A 25,173-nucleotide genomic window follows, 5' to 3' on the forward strand; every position below is an offset into this window, starting at 1 on the left:
AACATGTCTGAAGATAGGTGCTGGTTTGCTACTAGGCCATCCTCTGTGCATATTGTTTTACATAGCATCTGCATTCCAAGAGGGAGAGAAAAGATGTTCCAAGACTCTTGGGGTTTAGTCTGGTAACTCCCCCAATATTACTTCTCCCACATGTTATTGATCAAAACAAATCACAAGGCCAGCCTAGATTTTAAAACTGGGAAGTAGATTTGAACCCTAGAGAGGATGAGTTGCAAAGCATTTGTGGCCTTTTATCATTTATCACAATTTCCACACTTGCCAGAGAAAGAAGTTTGATACCAAGTAATTTTCCCAGTTACTGCATTGGTTTCCTGGGCCACTTCTGGACTAATGCCCTTCTGCACCCTTGCACACATTTGAAAAGCAAGGAGTAGGCTAAATTACAGATTCCAGTTGCCCACTCCCCTCAACTGACCAGAAGCCTATTGACATGGCACAAACTACACGAGCACATGCAATACTCCTAAATCCACTGATTTTGTCTGTTGGTTGGTTGATTTGGAAAATATTTATGTTTTATTACAAAATAAATTATTTGTAAACATTATATAAGAAAACACGCTGGGCGCAGTGGCTCACGCCTGTAATCCCAGCACTTTGGGAGGCCAAGGCAGGCGGATCATGAGGTCAGGAGATCGAGACCATCCTGGCTAACACGGTGAAACCCCGTCTCCACTAAAAACACAAAAAATTAGCCGGGCGTGGTGTCCCACCCTCAGGCTACACTGAGTAGCCTGTAGTCCCAGTTACTCAGGAGGCTGAGGCAGAAGAATGGCATGAACCCAGGAGGCAGAGCTTGCAGTGAGCCGAGATCGTGCCACTGCACTCCAGCCTGGGTGACTGAGCCAGACTCCATCTCAAAAAAGAAAGAAAACACTTGCCAGAGCCTGGCATAACAGGCACTGTTAGTGTGGCTGCATATTTCTCTTTCTAAGCATAGCTTCCCTTGAATGAAAATTCAGTCACTAAACCAGCAACAGATAGATGCTGTCTGCTCATGTGTGCACAGACACATTTATCCTGCTGTAATCATGCCTCAATTTAGCTATCTACCTGGAAAAACTGCAGCCATGCCCACTCTAATTTCATTATGGAATGAAAAACTCTACTGAGGGTAATTTATGCACCAAATATGGCTACATAACAAGCATCTGAATAGGTAAAATATTACCATTTTAGAGCAGAATATTTTGGTTAAAACCAGTGCTTTGTTTGTGTCAGTCACAGAATCTGGGCCTATAAAATGCCACAAAAAATGACCACTACTAAAGCTAGTTCCTATTTTCCAAAAGAAGACACAACACAGACTATGTATGTGTTCTCCCACTGCTCTGTGCAGGGAGGTTGCACCAACAGTACCCAAGGTCCTAAAATGAATTCCCCTTTTCTTTCCCCATACTTCAACTGTGAATTCCTACAAGCTAAGAATAAGTCACAGGTGTGCACAAAAGTGGATCTCCTCCAGCTTCCAATCTACTGGGGAGCTCTGAGGAGCCAGAAACCCAGGTCCAACAGATCTCCAGCAACTCCATCTCAAAGGGCCTTAAATATTATTTTTTTCTATGCATTTCATGAAATGTGAGAGCAGACGGGAATCACTGATTTAGCGTTTTCTTGCTGATATAGAAGTATAGTTTCCTCGTTCTATTTTAAGCAATATTACTATTTCAAGCAATACAATCTGCTCGTGGACATATTAGGGGAAAAAATCCTCAATGTACTGAAAAGTATAAATTGGAACATTGAAATTCATCTTTTCTTTCCAACAGTCCAGACTTGTCTATGAATAAGCATGTTTCTGTGTGCATGTGTATATGTGTGTATATAGTATATTTATGTGTATATGTGTGTATGTATATGTATACACATATGTATATACATATACATACACACATATACACATAAATATACTATATAATCACATGTATATATCTACATACATAAAATGAACGTTTATACTAAACATACTCATTTTGATTTTTTCATCTTTTTTTTTTTTTTTTTTTTTTTTTTTGAGACGGAGTCTCACTGTGTCTCCCAGGCTGGAGTGCAGTGGCGCGATCTCGGCTCACTGCAAGCTCCGCCCCCCGGGTTCACGCCATTCTCCCGCCTCAGCCTCCCAAGTAGCTGGGACTACAGGCGCCCGCTACCGCGCCCGGCTAGTTTTTTTTTTTTTGTATTTTTAGTAGAGACGGGGTTTCACCATGTTAGCCAGGATAGTCTCGATCTCCTGACCTTGTGATCCACCCGCCTCGGCCTCCCAAAGTGCTGGGATTACAGGCTTGAGCCACCGCGCCCGGCCTATTATGTCTTCGATGCTGTCCTAATCCATTTAGCCTGCTATAACAAAATACCATAGGCTGAGTGGCTTATAAAAACAGATATTTATTTCTCACAATTCTGGAGAATGAGAAGTCCAAGGTCAAAGTGCAAGCAGATTCTGTGTCTGGTAGGGCCAGCTTCCTAATAAAGAGCATCTCGTCATCTCATTTTAACCTCATGTGGAGAAAGGGCAAGGTATTCATCATGGGTTTCTTTTATAAGGGCACTAACCCCATCATGACCTAATCATGCCCCCAAAGGCCCTACCTTCCAATACCATCAATGTGGAGGGAGGATTTCAACATATGAATTTTTGAGAGACATAAGCGTTCAGATCACAGCAGATGTCTCTCCATATCGGCATAAATAAATATTCTCCATTCCTTTTAAATACTATGCAGTAGTTTTTTGTTTATATAACCATAAAAATTAGTTTACATGACCATAAAAGTTAGTTTCTTGTAAAGAAACACTTCAATTGTTTACAGTTTTGTGCCATTACAATGCTACCAGGAGGCTAGGCAGTTTAGGGTAAAAGTTGTGTCCAGGCCCTGTATCCATCCAGATGCCCTCATTCTAATTCTGCCTGTGTTAGTGACTAGCTAGGGGAGCTGGGGCAAGACAGGCCACCTCTGCTGCCTGATTTTTCTCATGTGCAAAATTGTGAAAACAGTAGTGCCTAGCTAGCTGAATTAAAATTGGATGTTTAGTGCTCAAAGCAGAATCTGGAACATTGCAAGTAGTCAATAAATGCTAACTGTTGGTAAATTGTTATGGACATATTTTAACATATTTGTAGGATAAAAATAATTCTACTTTTGAAATTACTTTGTCAAGTTCTGAAGGATATTTTAAATTGCTCTTGAAAATTTTCATTGCGACTGTTTCTTCAATCCATTTCAATTAACTACTTAATTTTTGCTGAATTTGATCAGTGAATTTAATTTTAATTAATTTATGTTAATGTGGACATCTGTTTTATTTTTAATATGCTGAAGTATATTCATATCTTTATTCCTGGTGTGTCTTTCTTGTTCTGTAAATTGCTCTTTCATGACTTTTGCTTCTTTTTCTATTGGGTGGTTCATTGCTATCTTATTAATTTGAAAGACTTTTGTATGCAAAAACCAATTACATTATCCAAATAAATCTCTTTGAAATACTCAGAAAATGTGTCTTTTGCCTCATATTTATTTACAGTTTTTAAAATCGGATTTGCTTTGTTTTATTTTTTTGGTTTCTAGAGTTAGTAGTAGGTTACAATAGTTTTGTCTTTTCTGTTGATACTGTTTATGAGTACTTCGTTGATTTTGGGTTTTAAGCATTCTCGAGCTTGTAAAATGATGTAAGTGACGGGGCAGAGGGTGCATGTGGGTGTGGCTACTTCCAGTAGAACACGCACAGAAGCCATCTCTGATGATGTGACATTTGAGCTATGAACTACAGATTGAGAATGAGCCAGCCATATGCAGAGAGAGAGGGGACAGGGAATGCAAAGACCTCAAAGGTCTTTTCTGTCTGAGCAATAGAAAAACCCCAGCATAGCTGAGCAATCTGTGTCTAGTGGAGAAATTGGCAGACATCCGCTCTAAAGGAAGCCTAAATCACCACAGTTTTTGTACCTGGACCATTACAGCGGCCTCTATCACAAGTGACCCACTGTCATGAACCCAGGGACCTACTAGCACAGAGTGCAGTTTGTGGTGTGAAAAAAAAAAAAAACTGACTTCAAAATCAAAGTCAAAGGAAGTATAAAAGCAAGATTTGTTGATTCTTTAAATTGAGAGAATATTTTTCCCAGTTAATGCAATAAGATGCATGCCATATCACATCATTCCATGAGAAATAATTTATAATGAGAAATAAAACAGCTACCCACACTGGCATTTACAGGAAAATTCTCCATAACAACTTTTGTTAACAAGTATTTTATGAAAACTTACTATGAAATATAGCATAATTGAACACTTCTAAGAAATACAAAAACTATAATCTTTCTTGGTGGAAAGGTAAATAGTATTGTGCAGCAAAGCACTTTGATGTTTGTAGACTGCAGATATTAATTATATGATATCAATATTGATTCATTAATCGTAACAAATGTGCCATACTAACATGGCATGTGAATCACAGAGGAAACTGGACATAGGGTCTATAGGGACTGTCTATTATCGTTGAGATAATTTTGTAAATCTAAAATTATCCAAAAATAAAAAGTTTATTTAAAAAAAACTTATGTGCACATCCCACAAAAGACTCATACTTCGCAAACACTTACCCAGAACAAAAAGCTTTTGTGCCTATATTAAAATGAGCAGAACAGACTTTAAGGAAAAGCGTTACTAGTGATCAAAAGGAACATGTCATTATATAATGACTCAATTCACCAGAAAGAAGCAACTATTCTAAATTTGTATTCATCTAATAGCATGTCTCAACAGAAAGAGAAAGGAAAAATTACCAGAAGTACAAAAAGAAATGGGCAAATCTACAGTCATACTAGGAGGTTAAAACACATTTCTCTCAGTCATCCACAGAAAAGACAGAACAAATCAAAAACTCGTAAAGATATTTACACAACATGGCATTTTGGATAAGACAATTGATTGTGATACACTGCTCTAGTTGTGTGAGAATGTACCATCTTTGGTTCTATAAACCAAATGAGAGTATTTCCCTCAAATTATTATGACAGCCAAACTGCCCCACACTTTTACAAATAAGGGAGGACAGCTTCTCGCAATATCCTCTCCCAGGCCCCACACACTGTCTGAACCACAGAGTCATCAGACCTTCAGCCATGATATAGTCACACAATATATTATCTTGACCCATTCAGGCTGCTAAAACAAAATACCGTAGACTGAGTAGTTTATAAACGGTATGAATTTATTTTTCACAGTTCTGGAGTTTGGAAAGCACAAGATTCAGATTTGATGTCTGGTAAAGGCCTATTTCCTGGTTCACAGAGAGCACAGTCTCGATGGGTCCCCTCACTTGGTGGGCAGGGTGAACAAGTTCCCTTGGGCCTCTTTTATAAGGGCTCTACTTTTATGCATGAGACTTCTTCCCTCATGATCAAATCATCTCCCGAAGATACGACCTCTTTTTTTTTTTTTTTTTTTTTTTTTGAGACGGAGTCTCACTATTCCCCAGGCTGGAGTGCAGTGGCCGGATCTCGGCTCACTGCAAGCTCCACCTCCCGGGTTCACGCCATTCCCCTGCCTCAGCCTCCCGAGTAGCTGGGACTACAGGCGCCCGCGACCTCGCCTGGCTAATTTTTTTGTGTTTTTTAGTAGAGACGGGGTTTCACCATGTTAGCCAGGATGATCTCGATCTCCTGACCTCGTGATCCGCCCGTCTCGGCCTCCCAAAGTGCTGGGATTACAGGCTTGAGCCACCGCGCCCGGCCGATACGACCTCTTAATACCATCACCTTGAGAATTAGAATTTCAATATATGAATTTGGGGAGATACAAACATTTAGACCTTAGCAGCTGTGAATATTTTCATTACAGCCCTTTCAAAGAGTTTTTTAATCTACACAGTGATGTGCCTGTCTTCCACATTAGAATGTATTAACCCTTTACTCATTGATCACTGTGCTTACATTTTCTCATCTATAAAATGGAGATAATAATAGTTATTTTATTGTGAGACTTAAATAATGTAATGTATATAAAGCTGTTAGTACCATGCCTGAGAGTATAAGGCTTTGATCAAGTAGTAGTATTATTACGTTATTCACAGTACAAGCTGGCTCCCTATGATAAAGGAAGGGCAATATTGTAAAAGTGCAACCGAAGAGTGTTATCAGTGTTGGGCCAGTCAAAGGGGATTCATCTAGGAGAAAGATGTTTCTCAGGACAGTCTGAGATTGCAGTCAGAAGGCGAAACACCATGACTGAGACATCCTCAAATTTTTTTATCTAGGTGGTGTTCAATATTGTTCTGAGGATAGGATAAGATGGGAATAAATTTTAGAGAATAGTTTGTAAGTTGGCAGAATGGAGCAAGGGCAAGGTGAGTGTGTGGTTCGGAACTATTGCTACGGTGGGAGAGAGGGATGGCCTCCCGTTTGTACCATGCATTGCTTGTACTCACAGGGAGAATAAATACTTCTTCCCTGACCTTGGGTGCACTAAGGATGAAATAAAAAGGAAATCAGCCTCTCTCAGGCAACACAAACTGAGGGCCTCTAAAATATTCTGCCTGACTAAAGCCCTCCTCATGCTTCTTAATGGAAGAACTGAAAGGGCCAGATAGTCTGAGATGCTAAGGAAGGAAAAGAACTCTGGGGACAGAATGCCAGAGAAAAAACCCAAGCTCTTTGATTTCCTTTAATGTCAGTGACACAGAAATAAGGGACAGACTGAGAAGAGCTTCCGTATTTCTCTCTAGGTTATAAGAGTGGTGGCTTGCTAACAGTGGCAGCAACCCCTATTAGCCACCCTTTTTTATTCAAATAGCCAGCCATTTGACATTAACACTAAACATGTCTCCTCAGTAGCAAGCATTGCCTTCAAAACTTCTTGTGTGTCAGCCAGAGGACCACTTAGCGTCATTGGGAAGTCCAGCTGTGTGTGGCATTTTCTTCCAAGTGATGGACAATATTTTCTTCACTGTCCCATCCAAAAACTGTGGATTTTTGTGTATATTTGTGTGAGTGTATGTGTGTGTGTGTGTGTGTGCACACTTTCCAAAAGTCATTGAGCCATGTTCATGTTCATACTGTTCAACAGTAGTCTCAACTTCCCATTTATTTAAAGGCTGACCACTACTTAATGGCAAAATAAGCATTGCACCCGCTGTCTAACCAGTCCCAATGAGATGAGCCAGGTATCTCAGTTAGAAATGCAGAAATCACCCGCCTTCTGCGTTGGTCTTGCTAGGAGCTGCAGACCAGAGCTGTTCCTATTTGGATATCTTGCCTGGGAATCCCAAGAAACTTCTTCTTTTAGTACGTAACAAGGCTGAAATTTGACCTTTGGTCTGTTAATCTAAAATCTTAACAATTATTTGATGTAATCTTTAGTAAATGCCATTGCTTACCAACTATAGCACAGTATAATAGTTATGGCATTTGTGTCAAGATGGGGGCTAAAGCCCTAACTTTGCCACATATTACTGCTAATAGAGGAAACTCTGTTTTCAGAAGTTTCCATGTGCTCAAGGATTCATGAAGAGGTATTCTGATTGTTGTAGAGTGATGACTGTCATATCTCTGGTTTATATGGGGAGAAGGCAATGGAGAACAAACCAGATCGACTAATGAAGGAGGTGTCAGTTCCCTGCTTCCTTTCATTCTCTTCAAAAGTATAAATGCTTTTGGCATTAAGGGTTGGGAAATTATTTATTCTGAAGTACACAGAGGAGCAAATAATTCCTTTTAGGATATTTTTCTTAAGAAAAAATTATATTTTAATGTACTGTTTACTAAAACTTAAACTTACACTTCTTACATATTCTAAAGTCTTATTTTTTCTGATTTTTAAAAATGTTGCTGAGTTCCATAGTTTTAAATCATGTTTCTTTTTAATTAAGAACACTTTTTAAAAAAAGGAAAAAAGGAAGAAGCTTGCTATTTTTACTGTGTTTCCTGAAGTTGGCTCATCTAGGAGGAAGAATAAATAAATTACTCAACATTTCCTAATTTAATGGTCAGAATGAGCTCCAGCACGCCAACATATAAGAGCATCAAGAGGGACTGGTGAAGAACATATTTCTCTCTCACTTAGAGTGCAATGGCTTAGTGAAACTGCTTGTGTTAGAACAGGGAGTGGGCTTGGGGTTAGGGACTGACGGGGAGATGGGGTAGGAAGGAATTCTTAGAGTAGGATCACTTGTCTGATAAAAAAAGAATTACATTTTATTTTAAAGCCGGATGTGACCATAAAAATCATGTAGGTCTATCTTTCATTTCTCCAATGAAGGAAAGGAGGCTAAGACAGTTTACACGTGGTAAAACACGACTCTTAACACCACCTGCTAAGCTGGCACAAAAGTGAATTTGAGCAATAGTCAGGAAGGTTCCTTCTAGGGTTATACACGAATCTAAGAGTCTTTCATGAAGTCCCTCCAATGGGATAAGGATGTCTTATCTTCACTCCATTGTTGCTGATACTCTGTTCAAGGACCTGGGGTCTCTTAAAACTAACAAATCTGCTGCAACAGAGTTAAGCTCAGATGTGGAACTCTCTGATTCCGGAGCCTCGAGATCAAGGTAAAGCTTTTGGTGGCACCACAGACTTTCCTGGATGCAACCAGGAATGGGGCCTAAGTCTGCCCTATACACAGGCTCCCAAACTCTATCCTTCTCACAGATTGAGGGGAAATATGCCATCTCTCTCATGGCCCATGCTGTTTATCCGTTGCATTATCCAATTCTGCAACTACAATAGGCGTCTGTATGAGTTCAGACATGCACAGATAGGCAGAATGAATAACATTCATCAGCTTCTCGCTCACACTGTGAAAAAAACATGAAATAGAAAAAAACACGGATCTGACAACCTCCATGAAACAGAAGAGAAAAAATACAGGAAGCACAACACTTATAGCTCTAACTTGGCAAGGTTCTCTACAGCAGAAAAGTAAAACCTAATTAATATGTCAGGAAATGATCACATTGCAAGGGCTACTATTATTTCCCATTTAACTTCACATTGAATGTTAAGCTACAATGTGATAAATGCTGTTTATTCAGGCCACCCCTGCAGGTTTCTCCAGGATCCGTGTGGTGGAAAAGTTTGAGAAGCACTGAAGTAGGCCAACATCTTCATCTTATAGGTGAGGAAAATAAAGCCCAGATATGCTTTCTGGGGTTGCATATATCACTGATGGCAGATTTAGGTCACAGTTGGGTGGATGGAGACCTTAGAGTTTGTGGTGAGCTTGGGTAAACCACATCATTTACTTTAATCTATAAAGAAGGCCATAGAGCCCAATATGCTCCTAAAATGAGAGATCCCACCCCGGGCCCCTGATACTCTTGACTTAGTCCCTGTAGCCACACCACCACCTGATCACCAATCCCAGTCATACAAAAGGCCAGGCCTGAGAAGGTTCCTCTGGTTAAAACTGATCACTCATCTTTTCCGTGGACCACCAGGACAAGCCCTTTAATTCTTACACTCATCACTCTCTAGGTCACTGCTGGTTGTCCAAACAACTCAAGTCATCCATTAGGACTCTGAACATTCATAACCTAAGCCAAATTTTTACTCTTTACCAAGCTCCCAAGGCTTTCCATTATGCCTTCTGGAACACTTCAGGTGGCACTGACAAAATTCCCAACTTCCTCAGCCTCTTTTGTATTGAATTTCCTTCACCTCCAGAGCTCATTGACACTTGGCCCACCTCAAGGAGATTGTTTCTTTGGTAACCCTCTTAGTGGCAGCTGCTTCTTTTGCTCACAACCCAAGTACTACAGGGCCTGGAAGAGGATTAGCTATTATTAATGCTTATTGCTGGATTATGTATCCTCCCTTTTCACAAACCCTCACAAGGAAAATCTCTTTATTTAAAGAGATCTGATGGCACAGGCCATCAGACCATCCAATTCACTGCCTTTCGTTGTTGATTTTTCCTGATTTCTCATCACTCCCTATTTAGTTTTTAGAAATAGCATATTACCACTGTTACTATGACTATTTTTGAGATTTCTAGATCCCATTAAAATGCAAGAAATCCATAAAATAAGAGAGAGAAAATGGGAAAAGGAGAATGGAGAATAAATAAAAATAGAAAGTACTTTAACTGACATAATAGAGAAGACACAATAACACGTGAGCTGCTGGTGGTGGCTGGGGTATGAATGGCCAAAAATAAGCAAGATAACTCTCACCACAGCCCCACCTCACCCTCAGATACACACATATTTATTACATCAGGTACTTCTGAAGTCAGGAAAGCTAGATGGAACTGAAAAACAGAAAACGTACTTGAAAGTTTGATTAAGGAGCAGTGAGAAATCTAGATCTCCTTGTCTTTCCTAGAACCCCAAGGACCTGTCCCTTCTCCACTCGGGAAGAAGCCCGGATGTTTACTCTCCCAAGGTCTTAATTGAAAAAGCACTGGGCCTTGGGAATACAAGGTACAAGGAAGGCTGGGAGTGACGTCCAGATACTGAAAATAAGAGATTAACAGAAAATCTGTCTGCTGAGAAGTGAGTCCCCAGCTCTCTCCCTATTCGAATCCTAAATCCCAAAGTCAGGAGATTAAAGACTCCAAGACTGACAGCAATTGACCTTTGGAAGTCCTACAAATAAATGGTCTGGGTTTCCTTCTGATCAATCTACAATGAAGTGCACCAGTTGACAGGCACTACTGCCCCACCACAATCATGACTACCCCACAAACAAAATCACATGGAGAGTTGCCAAATATCAGTTTGATGTATGTTCCCTGGAGCCTAGGATGATTAAGCATTTGAGAAAGTATTTAACATGGCCGGGCGCGGTGGCTCAAGCCTGTAATCCCAGCACTTTGGGAGGCCGAGACGGGCGGATCACGAGGTCAGGAGATCGAGACCATCCTGGCTAACATGGTGAAACCCCGTCTCTACTAAAAATACAAAAAACTAGCTGGGCGTGGTGGCGGGCGCCTGTAGTCCCAGCTACTCAGAGGCTGAGGCAGGAGAATGGCGTGAACCTGGGAGGCGGAGCTTGCAGTGAGCCGAGATCGCCACTGCACTCCAGCCTGGGTGACACAGCGCGAGACTCTGTCTCAAAAAAAAAAAAAAAAAGAAAGTATTTAACATGGAGGTCAGAGATAAAATTCAAAAAACAGAGAAAAAAAAAAAAAGAAGAAAAAGAGGCAATACTCTGAGTAGAAGAAAACATAAGAAGAATTAATATCCGTAGGTGATAAAAAGCAAAAATATTGCTTTGCTTACATTGCAAATGGTTGTAATAAAAAGAAGACTATGAGACAAATAAAGAAATGTTAGAGATAAAAATAGGCCAGGCATGTGGTTTATGTCTATAATCCCAGCACTTTGGAAGGTGAAGGTGGGTGAATCACTTGAGCCCAGGAGTTTGAGGCCAGCCTAGGCAACATGGAGAAACTCTGTCTCTACAAAAAAATACAAAATTAGCCAAGCGTGGTGGTACACACCTGTAGTCCCGGCTATTTGAGAGGCTCAAGTGGGAGGATCACTTGAGCCCAGGAGGTGGAGGTTGCAGTGAACCAAGATTGTGCCACTGCACACCAACCTGGGCAACAGAGCAAGATCCTGTCAAAAAAAAAAAGAAGAAGAAGAAGAAAAAAGAAATATTAGAGATAAAAATGATAATAACATAAATTTAAAAATGTCACAGGCATATTTAAAGGTAAGTTATGGAAACTGAAATAAGAAAACAGTGATTAAGTTTTTCTAGTATTTCTATGTCTGTTAAGGATATATAATGATGAATGTATACATACAATGCTATAGCAATAAACAACACAGACATACACACATGGAAAGCATATAGTCAACTGAAGAGCAAACTCTGGATAATAATTAAAATAGGAAAATTATTAACTTACTAATTATGCTACTAATCCCATTTATATATAAAAATGTTATTTTTAGGTTCCAAGATGGCCGAATAGGAACAGCTCCAGTCTGCAGCTCCCAGCATGAGCAATGCAGAAGATGGGTGATTTCTGCATTTCCAAGTGAGGTACTGGGTGCCTCCCACTGGGGCTTATCAGACAGTGGGTGCAGCCCATGGAGCAGGGCAGTGCATCACCTCACCCAGGAAGCACAAGAAGCACAAGGGGTTGGGCAATTCCCTTTCCTAGCAAACGGAAGCCATGACAGACGGTACCTGGAAAATCAGGACACTCCCACCCTAATACTGCACTTTTCCAATGGCCTTAGCAAATGGCACACCAGGAGATTATATCCTGCACCTGGCTCAGAGAGTCCCACACCCATGGGGCCTCACTCACTGCTAGGACAGCAATCTGAGATTGAATTGCAAGGCAGCAGCAAGGCTGGGAAGGGGCATCTGCCATTGCTGAGGCTTGAGTAGGTAAACAAAGCGACCAGGAAGCTCAAACTGGGTGGAGTCCACCACAACTCAAGGAGGCCTGCCTGCCTCTGTAAACTCCACCTCTGGGGGCAGGGCATAGCTGAACAAAAGGCAGCTGAAACTTCTGCAGACTTAAACGTCCCTGTCTGACAGCTTTGAAGAGAGTAGTAGTTCTCCCAGCATGGAGTTGGAGATCTGAGAACATACAGACTGCCTCCTCAAGTGGGTCACTGACCCCCAAGTAGCCTAAATGGGAGACACCTCCCAGTGGGGGCTGATTGGCACCTCATACAGCCAGGCGCCCCTCTGAGACGAAGCTTCCAAAGGAAGGACAGGCAGCAACATCTGCTGTTCTGCAATATTTGCTGTTCTGCAGCCTCCACTGGTGATACCCAGGCAAGCAGGGTCTGGAGTGGCCCTTCAGCAAACTCCAACAGACCTGCAGCTGAGGGTCCTGACTGTTAGAAGGAAAACTAACAAACAGAAAGGACATCCACACCAAAACCCCATCTATACATCACCATCGCCAAAGACCAAAGGTAGATAAAACCACAAAGATGGGGAGAAACCAGAGCAGAAAGGCTGAAAATTCTGAAAATCAGAGCACTTCTTCTCCTTGAAAGGAATGCAGCTCCTCGCCAGCAATGGAACAAAGTTAGATGGAGAATTACTTTGCCAAGTTGAGAGAAGAAGGCTTCAGACGATCGGTAATAACAAACTTCTCCAATCTAAAGGAGGATGTTCGAGCCCATTGCAAAGAAGCTAAAAACCTTGAAAAAAGATTAGATGAATTACTAACTAGAATAAACAGTGGAGAGAAGTCCTTAAATGACCTGGTGGAGCTGAAAACCGTGGCATGAGAACTATGTGATGCACGCACAAGCTTCAATAGCTGATTTGATCAAGTGGATGAAAGGGTATCAGTGACTGAAGATTAAATGAATGAAATGAAGTGAGAAGTTTAGAGAAAAAAGAGTAAAAAGAAATGGACAAAGTCTCCAAGAAATATGGGACTATATGAAAAGACCAAATCTATGTCTGATTGGTGTACCAGAAAGTGACGTAGAGAACGGAACCAAGTTGGAAAACACTCTGCAGGATATTATCCAGGAGAACCTCCCCAACCTAGCAAGGCAGGCCAACATTCAAATTTAGGAAATACAGAGAATGCCACAAAGATACTCCACGAGAAGAGCAACTCCAAGACACAGACTAAAGTCAGATTCAACAAAGTTGAAAAGAAGGAAAATGTTAAGGGTCAGAGAAAGGTCGGGTTACCCACAAAGGAACCCCATCAGACTAACAGCAGATCTCTCAGCAGAAACTCTACAATCCAGAAGAGAGTGGGGGCCAATATTCAACATTCTTAAAGAAAATATTTTTTTAACCCAGAATTTCATATCCAGCCAAACTAAGTTTCATAAGTGAAGGAGAAATAAAATCCTTTACAGGCAAGCAAATGCTGAGAGATTTTGTCACCACCAGGCCTGCCTTACAAGAGCTCCTGAAGGAAGCACTAAACATGGAAAGGAACAACCGGTACCAGCCACTGCAAAAACATGCCAAATTGTAAAGACCATTAATGCAGGAAAAAACTGCATCAACTAACAAGCAAAATAACCAGCTAACATCATAATGACAGGATCACATTCACACATAACAATATTAACTTTAAATGTAAATGGGCTAAATGCTCCAATTAAAAGACAGAGACTGGCAAACTGGATAAAGAGTCAAGACCTATCAGTGTGCTGTATTCAGGAGACCCATCTCACGTGCAGAGACACACATAGGCTCAAAATAAAGGGATGTAGGAAGATCTACCAAGCAAATGGAAAACAAACAAACAAACAAAAAGCAGGGGTTGCAATCCTAGTCTCTGATAAAACAGATTTTAAACCAACAAAGATCAAAAGAGACAAAGAAGGCCATTACATAATGGTAAAGGGATCAATTCAACAAGAAGAGCTAACTATCCTAAATATATATGCACCCAATACAGGAGCACCCAGATTCATAAAGTAAGTCCTTAGAGACCTACAAAGAGACTTAGACCCCCACACAATAATAATGGAAGACTTTAACACTCCACTGTCAACATTAGACAGATCAACGAGACAGAAAGTTAACAAGGATATCCAGGAATTGAACTCAGCTCTGTACCAAGTGGACCTAATAGACATCTACAGAACTCTCCACCCCAAATCAACAGAGTATACATTCTTCTCAGCACCACATTACACTTATTCCAAAATTGACCACATAGTTTGAAGTAAAGCACTCTTTAGCAAATGTAAAAGAACAGAAATTATAACAAACTGACTCTCAGACCACAGTGCAATCAAACTAGAACTCAGGATTAAGAAACTCACTCAAAACCACTCAACTACATGGAAACTGAACAACCTGCTCCTGAGTGACTACTGGGTACATAACGAAATGAAGGCAGAAATAAAGATGTTCTCTGAAACCAATGAGAACAAAGACATAACATACCAGAATCTCTGGGACACATTTAAAGCAGTGTGTAGAGGGAAATTTATAGCACTAAATGCCTGCAGGAGAAAGCAGGAAAGATCTAAAATTGACACCCTAACATCACAATTAAAAGAACTGGAGAAGCAAGAGCAAACACTTTCAAAAGCTAGCAGAAGGCAAGAAATACTAAGATCAGAGCAGAACTGAAGGAGATAGAGACACAAAAAACCCTTCAAAAAATCAATGAATCCAGGAGCTGGTTTCTTGAAAAGATCAACAAAATTGATAGACCATTAGCAAGACTAATAAAGAAGAAAAGAGAGAAGAATCAAATAGACACAATAAAAAATGATAAAGGTGATATTACCACCAATCCCACAGAAATACAAAGTACCATCAGAGAATATTATAAACACCTCTATGCAAATAAACTAGAAAATCTAGAAGAAATGGATAAATTCCTGGACACATACACCCTCCCAAGACTAAACCAGGAAGAAGTTGAATCCCTGAATAGACCAATAACAGGTTCTGAAATTGAGGCAATAATCAATAGCCTACTAACCAAAAAATGCCCAGACCAGACAGATTCACAGCCGAATTCTACCACAGGTACAAAGAGGAGCTGGTACCATTCCTTCTGAAACTATTCCAATCAATAGAAAAAGAGGGAATCCTCCCTAATTCATTTTATGAGGCCAACATCATCCTGATACCAAAGCCTGGCAGAGACACAACAAAAAAAGAGAATTTTAGACTAATATCCCTGATGAACACCGATGCAAAAATCCTCAATAAAATACCGGCAAACCGAATCCAGCAGCACATCAAAAAGCTTATCCACCATGATCAAGTGGGCTTCATCCCTGGGATGCAAGGCTGGTTCAACATACGCAAATCAATAAACATAATCCAGCATATAAACAGAACCAAAGACAAAAACCACATGTTTATCTCAACAGATGCAGAAAAGTCCTTTGACAAAATTCAACAGCCTTTATGCTAAAAACGCTCAGTAAACTAGGTATTGATGGAACATATCTCAAAATAATAAGAGCTATTTATGACAAACCCACAGCCAATATCATACTGAATGGGCAAAAACTGGAATCATTCACTTTGAAAACTGGCACAAGACAGAGATGCTCTCTCTCACCACTCCTATTCAACATAGTGTTGGAAGTTCTGGCCAGGGCAATCAGGCAAAAGAAAGAAGTAAAGGGTATGCAATCAGGAAAAGAGGAAGTCAAATTGTCCCCGATTGCAGATGACATGATTGTATATTTAGAAAATCCCATCGTCACAGCCCAAAATCTCCTTAAGCTGATAAGCAACTTCAGCAAAGTCTCAGGATACAAAATCAATGTGCAAAAATCACAAGCATTCCTACACACCAATAACAGACAAACAGAGAACCAATTCATTAGTGAACTCCCATTCCCAATTGCTTCAAAGAGAATAAAATACCTCAGAATCCGACTTACAAGGGATATGAAGGACCTCTTCAAGGAGAACTACAAACCACTGCTCAATGAAATAAAAGAGGACACAAACAAATGGAAGAACATTCCATGCTCATGAATAGGAAAAATCAATATTGTGAAAATGTCCATACTGCCAAAGGTAATTTATAGATTCAATGCCATCCCCATCAAGCTACTCAATGACTTTCTTCACAGAATTGGAAAACTACTTTAAAGTTCATATGAAACTGGGAAAAGAGCCTCCATTGCTAAGACAATCCTAAGCAAAATGAACAAAGCTGGAGGCATCACGCCATTTGACTTCCAACCATACTATAAGGCTACAGTAACTGTGTCATTATGGTAATACGGTACCAAAACAGAGATATGGTGACCAATGGAACAGAATAGAGCCCTCAGAAATAATACCATACACATGTACAACCACATATGATCTTTGACAAACCTGACAAAACAAGAAATGGGGAAAGGATTCCCCTATTTAATAAATGGTGCTGGGAAAATCCGGCTAGCCACATGTAGAAAGCTGAAATTAATCCCTTCTTACACCTTATACAAAAATTAATTCAAGATGGATGAAAGACTTAAATGTTAGAACTAAAACCATAAAACCTAGAAAAAATCTAGGCAATACCATTCAGGACATAGGCATGGGCAAGGACTTCATGGCCAAAACACCAAAAGCAATGGCAACAAAAGCCAAAATTGACAAATGGGATTCATCCAAAGAGCTTCTGCACAGCAAAAGAAACTACCATCAGAGTGAACAGGCAACCTACAGAATGGGAGAACATTTTTGCAATCTATCCATCTGACAAAGTTCTAATATCCAGAATCTACAAAGAACTTAAACAAATTTACAAGAAAAAGTCAAACAACCCCAACAAAAAGTGGGCAAAGGATATGAACAGACACTTCTCAAAAGAAGACATTTATGCAGCCAACAGACACATGAAAAAAGGCTCATCATCACTGACCTTCAGAGAAACGCAAATCAAAACCACAATGAGATACCATCTCACACCAGTTAGAATGGCGATCATTAAAAAGTCAGGAAATAACAGATGCTGGAGAGGATGTGGAGAAATAGGAATGGTTTTACATTGTTGGTGGGACTGTCGACTAGTTCAACCATTGTGGAATACAGTGTGGTGATTCCTCAAGGATCTAGAACTAGAAATACCATTTGACTCAACCATCCCATTACTGGGCATATACCCAAAGGATTATAAATCATGCTGCTATAAAGACACATGCACACGTATATTTATTGCGGCACTATTCACAATAGCAAAGACTTGGAACCAACCCAAATATTCATCAGTGACAGACTGGATTAAGAAAATGTGGCACATAGATACCATGGAATACTATGCTGCCATAAAAAAGGATGAGTTCATGTCCTTTGTAGGAACATGGATGAAACTGGAAACCATTATTCAGAGCAAACTATCGCAAGGACAGAAAACCAAACACTGCATGTTCTTACTCATAGGTGGGAATTAAAGAACGAAAACACTCGGACACATGGTGAGGAACATCACTCACTAGGGCCTGTCATGGGGTGGGATTAGCGGGAGGGATAGCATTAGGAGATATACCTAATGCAAATGATGAGTTAATGGGTGCAGCACACCAACACGGCACATGTATACATATGTAACAAACCTGCACGTTGTGCACATGTACCCTAGAACTTAAAGTATAATTTAAAAAATAAAAATAAAAAATAAAATTTTATTTTTATGGAAACTTTTCTTTCCTTTTTCCAATTTTAGAATAATTTTTCTTCCTTTTTCTCCAATAACTTTATGACAAGTATAACAGGGTACAGTGTACAAGTGTACTTAGCACTTTGTAAACTGTATTTCTCATAGTTTTGTGTTGATAGTAGAATGGTTATGGTAATAGCTTTGTAATCTACATGAGTTTTTCAATTTTCCTTTATAAACATGTGTAATCAAGGCAAAAGATGTTATTTAGCTGAATAACCAACAAGAGCAATTCTATAGCTCTGTGTTGTGTATATTGGGTAAATATATACTTTCAAACCTATTTTTATGTCAGGATTCAGTATCTTGTGTCTGGTTGTCTTATTTAATGGACGGATTTTTAACTCACAAACAACGTAAACAAATATTCATTTTTTAATAAATTTATTTTATTTCACTGTTCTCTACATAGCAGTTAGTTGCATTTTAAAAGAAATCATGAGTATTGCTGTTTATTTAATAACACAGTTAACAGAGCTAAGGAGGAAATTACAGCAATAATAAATGTGGTATCAGTGAAATAATTGCTCCACTGTGGCTTCTTCATTAAAGATCATAAGTCAATGAGCTGTGTGAAAGTTTGCCGCTGATTTTTTTCTGGGTCCCTACATTTGCATGTTATATAAATGTCCTATTTGTACCATATGATTGCTAGAGACTCAATGAGCCATTTGAATGGCAAACAGTTAACACATTACTTTCTGTCCTTCTGTTTTACTCACGTGGTAATTGTAGCCAAAGTTTAGTTGCTCCAATGTTCTTTTAAATAATTATATTGCTTGTTGGCTGCATTTTCCCCTTGATATAGCGAATGGTTGAGGATAATTCATCTTGAAATTGAGTAATAACCATGACTGTGTGTTACAGGAACATAACTAGTTTGGATTTATTTGAAAATGCTGTTTCAATTAGATTCAAATGGTAAATGGAGAATTTTTATCGGCATGAGACAAACATGTACTACTACTACAATTTCTTGCATTACGTTCTCAAATTTATTTTCTTCTAAGAATACCATTGGGTATTTCAATGCTGAGATTGTTTGTTCAGGTATTGTATTTGAGCCAAAGTTTCTTTTGAGAATCAGCCTGTCATTGGCAAACAAGGCAGATACTGAATAAAGTCCTGGAGGGCAGGGAAGCTATGTGAGTCACTGCTGCATCACTTCAAGGTTGGGGCTCACAGCAGAGGTTTAATGAGTTCCAAGGAAATGACTAAGACTGGTATTCCTGAAACACAGCTTGTTGACAGTCCACTGGGGCCCATGTGGCTGTTCTGAGATGGCCTCATAGATTTAAGTTTTACACGGTCCATCAGGGCAAATAATAGCATATTCCTTATGTCTAACACCTTAAAGGATTTTCCTTCTCAAATTGTCCTTTATCTATTCATTCCTCTATCAAGTGTCAGTGACTTCTTATTACCACTTTTTTTTTTTAAGAAAGCATACTTATATTTGCCTTTTAAAAAATTGTATAAATTCAAGGAGTACAAGGGCAGTTTTGTTATGTGAACATATTGCATAGGTGAAATCTAAGCTTTTAGTATAATCATCATCTGAATAGTGTACATTGTACCCATTAAGTAATTTCTCAACCCTCACCTCTCTGCTCCCCTCTCACCCTTCTGAGTCTCCAATGACTATTATGCTACACTCTGTGTCCAGGTATCACTTTCTTTCTTTTTTAAAATAACTTGTAATTTAGGTTCAGGGATATATGTGCAGGTTTGTTATATAGGTAAACTTGCGTCATGAGTAGGGGGTGTTGCGGTACAGATTATTTTGTTCCCCAGGTAGTAAGCCTGGTATCCAATAGTTTTTTTTCTCATCCTCTCCCTCCTCCCATTCTTCACCCTCAAGTAGGCCACTTTCTTTATATCTGGAATTCTTGGGATGATAGGAAGACTAAACTCATTCATTCATCTACACATTCATTCAAAATTATTATTGAGTGCCCACTGTGCCAGGGACTATTCTAGGACCTCAAAATTTGTTAGTGAGCAAAGTCCCCTCACCAACCCATCCTGGTGCTTACATTGTAGGACCCAAGACAAGAGTACAAATGAATACAATTTACCATATGCCTAGGTATTTAAAAGCCATTCATCAAGTTAACAAATGACTGAATAAAATGCATTTTCTCCTCCTACCCTAAAAAATATGCCTTTATGACTTTCAAGTTCAAGTTTAGTATTCTCAAACCCCATGAAATCTCCCACTAGACCACAAGGGTCTAATGAGGAGAGCCAGCCTTCATTCCCTGGCTCCCAGCTGAGGCCCAGGTCTCCCTCCTCTCACCCTCTTCTCCCTTCTGCCCTGCAACGGTCTTCTTGCATGTTTGTGCCAACACCTCTAACCCTGTCCAAGCTCTGTTTACACTTTCTGAGAACAACTCATGAGTATAGGGATGAACTCAGAAAGAGACCCATGGAGACCCCGGAAGCAAGCTCAGGCTCACTTGAGAAAGGATTTCCAAGGTTCTCAGTATTCATGGTATGGACTATAAAAAGGGCTAAGTTCTCTGGGTGGACAGATCCTTTCTTTACTCCACCAGGGACCAGCATTCCAGGCCTTCTTCTATAACTACAGCACTACAGCCTGACTGGGTAAACCTTAGAGGTAGACCAAGTAATAAAGAGAAGTCGCCTAGCCTAGCGGATTTTCTTTACCAATCTTGCAGATTTTGCCTTTTCTTCACTGCCAGTGAAACCATCTGAACAGAAAGTTTTCTTTTTCAGGACTTTCTGATTTTTGCCTTCACTAATAATGTAATTTCTTCAATAGAAATAGTTTTATATATAAGTTACACACACATATACTTATTAATTATATATATTAATTATATATATAATATATGTACATTCTTGGTGAGTTTGGCAGTTTGTGGCTTTTAAGGAATCTATTTCATCTCAATTGTCAAATTTACATGCTTAGACTTATTTATAATATTTTCTTATGATCCTTTAAATGTCCATGAGGTCTGTAGTGATATCCCGCTTCACACATAAGCAGGGCTTTTCTGAGATTTCTGCAGGACTTCTCTGCAAGTCTGTGAGACGGTTGTGAAGGAAGATTCAGATCTTCCTTCATGCACACAGTACATAACACATAGTAAATATCTCCAATGCTGGAAGCAGGCACACAAACTGCCAAGCACCTACTACAAATAGGTGGTATCCCATTAGATGTAGCACAAGATCAATCTGTAGGTGGACATACTCTTTTCCATGGTTCTTTACAAGGCATGTTGAGCATCTTTATTGAGTTTGTCAACCTCTGTCAATAATACCATTTTAAAATATCTGAGAGTTTGTTTCAAGTTGCTGTGATTGAGCTACTGTTTTCAACATCTTCTGAATTACTGCCTCATCAATATTTCCGGCATCACTGGGATTAACTTCAAGGTGGTAATTACTTGCAATGGTGCTAATTTCAATTTTTTTACATGGAATCCTGATGGTATGATATTCAATTCTCAATTTTTCCACTCCAACACCATAAAGTTCATGTAGAACACACATAGCACTTGTCTTTTTTCCGGCACCTGATGGTCCATACACTTAAAGGTGAGGAAAGTCACCACCCTGCACCAGGTTGTACAGCTAGGCTGCCTGCTCCCTGTGATACTCCATCCATCCCAAGGAGTAGTGCTGGCACTTGTCCACCCAGAGGCTCATGAAAGCTTGAGTTCCTGAGGTCTGATAAATGAAAGTCCCACACACATATCTGTCTTTTTAATAATAACCATTCTGGCCAGTGTGAGATGGTATCTCATTGTGGTTTTGATTTGTATTTCTGAAGAGAGAAAACATAATGCTACTTTGGTACATGAAATTTGTATTCTGAAGGCAACTTTAACTCTGCAGAGTTACAATATATTTGTAATATCTCATGTCTGCCTGCCCTGAAAGGTGAGACTACTGACTTAAAGTCACTTCCACTTCAAGGTGTGATTACAAAAGAAACTAGGGGACATATGCTAGCATTAGAAAAAATAAGTTAAACACTGATAATGAGCTTTTCTAGCTGAATCTGGCAGCCATGAGATTTTCTGTAGGGTCCAAATCCCACCTAAATCCCATTTGTCTTCTAATTCTTCTTTGCTTTCATTCCATTCTGACCACCAGTTTCCTGACTGTAATCGTCAACATGTAATACCTTTCCAAGTATCAATTTCTAAAATTATAGCTTGCTTTGTGATGATTACAGTTTAGAGGGATGTATCTTCTCTCCTTAACACTATTGGTCTGCAAATCACCACGTAGCAAAGGTTTTTTCTTTGGGAGTCCTGGAGATGGCCAATTTCTTAGGGAGACATGCCCTAGTTTTCATGTGAAAATACCTCCCCAGCCTCATCCTAGATATCAAGATTCATATGGCCTGTGAGAGAAAGGAAGTCAGTCTTCACTCCACTTATACCTGTGAACCCAAAAGTATCTGAGACAGGTCTCAATCAATTTAGAAAGTTTATTTTGGTGAGGTTAAGGACACATCCATGATACAACATCAGGAGATTCTGATAACATGTGCCAAAGATCATTGGGGAATAGCTTGTTTTTATACAACTCAGGGAGACCTAATACATCAGTCAATTTATATAAGATTTACACTGGTTTTATCTAGAAGTGTGGGACAACTCTAAGTTGGGATTTCCAGGTCATAGGTAGATTTAAAATTTTTCTGATTGACATTTGGTTGAAAGCGTTATTATCAATAGAAAGGAATGTCCGGTTTACAATAAGTGGTCATGAAGACCTAGGTTTTTTCATGGAGATGAAGCCTCCAGGTATCAGACTTCAGAGAGAAGAGATTGTAAATGTTTTTATTAGACTTAAAATCTGTGTTGATGTTAACACTGTTCAGCTTTTCCTGAATTCCAAAAAGGAGGAGAGTATACTGAGGCATATCTGATCCCCCTTCCCACAATGGCCTGAACTAAGATTTTCAGGTTAACTTTGGAATGCCCTTGGCTGAAAGAAGGGGTCCATTCAGATGGTTAGGGACCTTAGAATTTTATTTTTGGCTTATCCACCCAAGTCCCAATGTATGATCAAAGTAGTAACAGAAGATAAGTAAGTAAAGCAGGCTGAACCACAAAAGGAGATCCCAGATGTAGGAGATCGTGATGAGACCTAGAGAGGACTGATTTGGGAGGACTAGTGATGAGCTAAAAAAACATGAGGAATACTCTTTGAGGATGGTGGAGTATGGTGGTAGGACATGTGCTTTTGACCAATGTAAAATTCCAAGTTCCAGTATCTGTGGTCAAATAAAAAACTAGGTCCTCATCACTGGAGCTGACTAGAGGAATGTGAATTCCCAACTTTTCAAGAAGTTCCATAGGCCAAGCCAGGGCACTAGCTATAACCCTGGGCAAAGCAGCTCTCTCGAATTTAGGCACTTTCCAAAGAAGGCTAATAGATAAGAGCTATCTGCTGGAAGCACTCCCAGCATTTGGGAAAATAAATCCTTCAGTCCTGATAATCTGGGTGTCCTCTATAGTCCACCCCTTGCAATACTAGGATACAATTCTTCAAGTCAATTCTGGGAACAGTTACTGAAGGATCCCAGTAAACCTCTCTTTCTGGGGGAAACTTAGAAAAAGAAGATTAACAGGAAAATATATGGCCCTTGATACTATAGCTGGTCTTGAAGAAACAACTGACACTCATTGTGTGTCTCTCCTTTACTTTCATTCTGGATTCCCTTCATCTTCAACTAACACATCCGCTTGTCTCAGTTATTTACCTTGCGGCATGATCCACCCCCAACATGCCTAAGAAACCTGAGTCCCTGGTCACACAGGTTTCTTCGGCCAAGGCTGTTACACTTGTTCATTTGCCAAGAAAATTTGGCAAGGATATACCTGAAAGGTGCCCAAGTGCATTGAGTACCAAATATATTTTCCCTGTCCCCATTATAACAGTATCCCTTTCTCTTTCTGATAATCATTATTCATTATCTTTTCTAAGATGACAATTCTTCTTATTTTCTATTCTTCACTTTCCAAGAAGAACTTGAAGTAACCAGCTGTTAGCCATAGTTTGTACTTCAGTGGGAGTCTTCCTGTATCTTCCTAGTTGGAAGTGCTTCTCCTTGGTAACTAACATATTTAAGACTCCAGAATTTGGGGTACAGGAAACACAAATTCCCCTAAGGGAATTACTGAGAGTGACAGTGAGCAATGTACTTCTGCTTCCATTCCTTTGTTCATAGAACAAGGTATTCTACCTATTTGAGACACCAGTTAAAGATTTTGCTATTTTGCTATTCTTGCCTCTTGGATCCAGGACACTCGGAAAAAAAAAAAAAAAAAAAAAAAACAACCATTCCCTTACGTATGTTCCAGACTCCTACCAGTAGAAGTCGGCTATGTTCTGCACCTCTTTTGGAATACAGTCTTTTTATCTTTTTACTCCCTTCTCAGACCCAAGATGACTCCAACTGGATTCTGTTGTAACTTAATCCTGGTCATTGAGCTTGTGGCCTGGAGGGGAGGTGAGGGCAGAACCTAAAAAGGAGCTCCATGTTGTCATAAAGTTCACAGAACTTGCATCATCTTTAATTAAGGGAAGAGATATGTATAATACACACATTAAAATTACAGTAATATAATATTCTATGTTTTCTGTGTATATACTATTATTGGTGAGTTTTGTATTGGAAGGTTTCTTATTGCTTGTTACCATCCTTTTCTTTCAGATTGAAAAACTTTCTTTAGCATTTCTTATATGAAAGTTTTGATATTGATGAAACATCCTCAGCTTTTGTTTGTCTGGAGGGGGGCTGTTATTTCTCCTTAATATTTGAAGGATATTTTCACTGGATATGCTATTCTAGGAAAGAAGTTTTGTGTTTGTTTTTCCTTCAGCACTTTAAATATGTCATATCACTCTCTCTTGGCCTGTAAGGTTTCCACTGAGGCATCTGCTGCCATACATACTGAATCGTCTTTGTATGCTATTCGTTTCTCTTCTCTTCCTGCTTTTAGGGTCTTTTTTTATTCTTGTCCTTTGGGAGTTTGATTATTAAATGTCTTGATGTTGTCTTATTTGGGTTAAATCTGTTTGGTG

At 39.6% G+C, this 25,173-nt stretch overlaps 1 pseudogene; it reads right to left on the reverse strand.

Moving 5' to 3' along the window:
* Window positions 1-18,151: 18,151 nt before the first annotated feature.
* Window positions 18,152-25,071, reverse strand: LOC110742669 (annotated as a pseudogene).
* Between the last annotated feature and the right edge of the window lie 102 nt (window positions 25,072-25,173).

This window comes from Papio anubis, chromosome 2, assembly GCF_008728515.1.
Source record: "Papio anubis isolate 15944 chromosome 2, Panubis1.0, whole genome shotgun sequence".
Taxonomy (NCBI): Eukaryota; Metazoa; Chordata; class Mammalia; order Primates; family Cercopithecidae; genus Papio; species Papio anubis.